This window comes from Trachymyrmex septentrionalis, unplaced genomic scaffold (genome assembly GCF_001594115.1).
Source record: "Trachymyrmex septentrionalis isolate Tsep2-gDNA-1 unplaced genomic scaffold, Tsep1.0 scaffold60, whole genome shotgun sequence".
Lineage (NCBI taxonomy): Eukaryota > Metazoa > Arthropoda > Insecta > Hymenoptera > Formicidae > Trachymyrmex > Trachymyrmex septentrionalis.
This window is the reverse complement of record NW_017305779.1, coordinates 4,220,295-4,224,127: the sequence shown is the minus strand read 5'-3', so window position 1 is coordinate 4,224,127 and position 3,833 is coordinate 4,220,295. Positions and strand designations below refer to the sequence as shown.

Below are 3,833 nucleotides of genomic sequence, written 5' to 3'. Positions count from 1 at the left end.
CGAAAACCTGCTAAACTGGATATAGTATAATTTTTGCATTTTATATAATATTGTGTATAAATGTATTGCATGTAAATGTGAACTGCAAGTATAAAGCCACATGCAAATCTCCAAATTGGTCAATACACAAAAGAATAATGCTTTCCGTGTTCTTCACACGCCGTTAATTTGCTGTATGTCTCTCTCATGATTACAATACTTGCATGACAAAAGCGTCCACAAAAGGTAATGCAGCTAATATTCGCACGCACGTGCATATATATCCCATCTGTTTCAATGTTGTTGGATTCACCATTTTGTGATGAAAAGGAGAATTGTATTGGACTGACTACCTAATCGTCGCTGAGGGTAAAACTGTGAAATCGCGAAAATCACGCAAACCACAAAAAGAATTTTTTATACGAGCAAAGATGTCAATTTTTTCTACTTTTTTAAAAGATAATTATGATCTATGTTGAATATATATTGATTCTATAAAATTAAATTATACATGCATTACATAAAGAATTTTTTTAAAACATTAAACAATTTTTTTACTTCTGTTATTATTTTAACGATTTTTGACTAACAAAGACGTTTCATATAATTTATATTATGGATCAACTAACTCAGGGATAATGTATAGACATGATTCAATACAAAATACTGTGATTGAAGAATCATCCTTGAGATATAAGATTTACACATAATGAGACTCGCAATTATTGTTAATACATCAATTTGAATTAAATACAAAGAGAAATTAAGATGCACTTGGTTTTTTTAAATATGTATTATTAAAGATGACCATATTAAAGGTCAAACCGTTTGAAATTTGATTTATTTTCTTGTACAGTTGTATTATAACTGGCATATGATATCTAATACCGTTTGAATAGCCTTAATATTTTTAATATTAAATTTAAATTCTTTAGAGCCTTACATTTTGTTACTTTAATTATAAATTTTTTTAAACTTAGAATATGTAAAAAAATATTTACATATTACAATGTACAATAATTTTAAATCACAATTTTTTACCTTGAATTAAAAAATAACACAGTGATGGATAATCAAGCGATAATCGATCCTAGGAACCCCAGTAGGGCGCATATCGAACTTAACCGCATTAAAGTTACGCAGTAAAGCTCGAAGTGGCAAAATTGGCCAGAATCTCATCGTGCGATCATTATGCTCCTTCATCGTTTACAACGTTCGTAATTCGTAAATAACAGTGTCGGTGGGAGCGTCGTGGCTATCCGCGGGCGTTTAGCATATTTTATAGACAGAAAGAACGGAAGAAAAAAAACGAAAAGATAGAACACTGTTGGATGCGGGATGGACGGAAATTAAATTCGATAAGATGAAAGTGGATGCGCAGGCGAGATTTTATTTTGTTTGGGATAAACCATTCGAGAATTTGCCATCGTCATAATCCGTGGAGATTATTCTGAAGTGATAGACAAATTTAATATACTTAATACTTGATTTAAATTATAAAATTACATATAAAGAATTACATATAGATAGATTTAATAACAAAATTTAACAGAATTTTTATATTTTAGAGTATTTGTATAAGATAAGGCGGATTGCAAAGTGGCATAAATTAATTTAAGAAATATTCCTAGCAAAAAAAGTTGATAGAGAACAATAGATAAACCTTCATTTTAAATAGAAAATTTAATTCGTAAATTCACTAATTTAAATCAGATCTTATAGAAATCTTATACAAATCTTATAGAATCCGATAAAATACAATAGGATTCATATCTGATCAATCGTGATGCTCGCGAGATCAATGACAGAAAATAATATAAACTTATAGAAAACGAATTGATAGAAATTCTACCATTCTCAATTCTCGTTTTCAATTAACTTTTCTTTACCAAAGATTAAAAATCAAACAACTTACACACTGTTTTCTACTCTCGCCTCTTACGCAAAAAGAATTCTATTAAAGTAATAAGTTATACAAAATATTACATCAAAATTACAGCAAAATTCTTCTTATGTAAGAAGCGGAGTTAGAAAACAGCATAAATCGTTCGAATTCATTTGGAAAATTCAAAATAACGCATCTTGAAATTCCTACCTTCGTTCTAGTAACTTGGTCATGTTCGATCCAGAGACGCGCGTCGATCCATCATCGAGAGTAGCAGAAGTGTCTGGCGGTATCTGAGATACGTCAAAGCCCCAAAGTTTCGCTCGTGCACTTCGTCGTACCGAAGAGAGAAGACCATATGGTCGCCGGCGGCACAGGTCATTATTTTCTAGCAGGATTGCTCAGAAGAGGGATCCAAAGGAAGGGGAGCATGGAAAGGGGAGATCGGAGCCCATCACGAAATTACTCGAAAATTACTCGGCGCACCTCGCTCGGCTTTTCGTTTTTCGGGGATAATTTTATGATCGGGGATTTTTAATTTGAATTTCAATACAGAGCGGGGCACACACGATCCTTCTCGGTGCCCAATTCTTCCTGGAACGCGATACTGGCTGCCAATCGATAAAAGTATCGATTTGCCCGATGGATGTTAAGGTATCTGTTCCGCTTAAATTATTTCCGCAATAAATTGATCTACGTAATCTACAGTAGAACGCTATATATATATAAATTTTGTAATGAAACCGATCAAGCTTTATTAAATTTTGATATTAAATTTAAAATATATTAAATATTACGAGATGTCATTATAGTATATATCTATAGTCTATAATATATCACATATCATAGATAAATCATAATTTTTTGTTCTGTAACTTTATACTCTACTTCGACATATTAGCTGTCTGATACATTGGTAGAACTAAAGATTTAGTATCTTTTTATTGATGTATTAAAAACATACCGCTGTTAAAAAGATCATGCCTCTAGTCATGCGAGGAGGGCTTAAAATATCTTGACAGGGATCATATGTACATACATAAAAACTTAGCAGCATTTTATAAGTGCGTTGTCGTGTATTTTGTCAGTTCGTTACTTAAATGAATGACTCGAAACTCTAAGTAGACACTTTCCTCGCTCTTGAGAGATTTCAGAAAGACCTCAGATTCTGAGCATCTACTCTGTAGCCTCGCACGAATCTTGTCTGTCTGAAACGTTCTTGAAGCGTTGATCCTGATTTGCATATTCCTTAAAATATACAGCAGGTAATGGGGCAAGGAACTAAAATGCAATCTGGAACAGAATATGGCTTTATGATGCTATAAATCGATACATACATGGATAAATACGCGCGTGTGTAGCAAGAAGTGTTAACTACTTCCTTAATTAGAACTTTCTTGCAACTTTCTTGCAAGATCAGTGATTGTAAACTTATATTTATCGATATGACATTATTTTGGTTGGTATATCACACCTATTGCAATATTTGATTGCATCAGTTCGAAATATCAGATCTCTACTTTATGGTAAATAACATTAAGGTAAAGCAGGTACTGAATACATGTGCTATAACTGTGTAACAAAGAATCGCTTAATTACTGTTTTTTGCTTTGCCTTGCACTCATTTTTTTTTCTTTTGGCGTTAACCTAGCTCTTTATAAAATAGAGAGTAATCATCTTCCTCTTACCATCTTTTCAACATTTTTGGCAGATAGTACCCCATGACTGAACTGTATTTTTTTTGTCTAAAGATAAATCTGTCTGCCCGTGTGCCATATGTCGACTTGATTCTGGAAAGCGTTTTCCGATTTCTCGCGTGCAACAGATGGCCGGGTGGGGCAGTCCGTTCTTCTCTCCAAGGATCTGGAAATCCTATGGGAGCGATTCTTCGTTCTTCGATATGTTTTCCTTAGTCATGAACTGACAATTTGTATTATGTATCGAAATATCGCTGAAAAGATATATATAT

The 3,833-nt window shown here is 32.9% G+C and overlaps 1 long non-coding RNA gene across 2 annotated transcripts in view; it reads left to right on the top strand.

The window, feature by feature from the left end:
- LOC108752456 overlaps window positions 1-3,833 on the top strand; it is a 10,126-nt gene that overhangs the window by 2,108 nt on the left and 4,185 nt on the right. Inside the window, exons 2-3 of one of the 2 annotated variants that reach the window (XR_001939559.1) lie at window positions 2,086-2,518; window positions 3,616-3,718. This is a non-coding gene — a long non-coding RNA (uncharacterized LOC108752456). Of the gene's footprint in view, window positions 1-2,085; window positions 2,519-3,615; window positions 3,719-3,833 lie in introns of those variants that run through there. The other variant, XR_001939560.1, reaches the window with a different exon arrangement.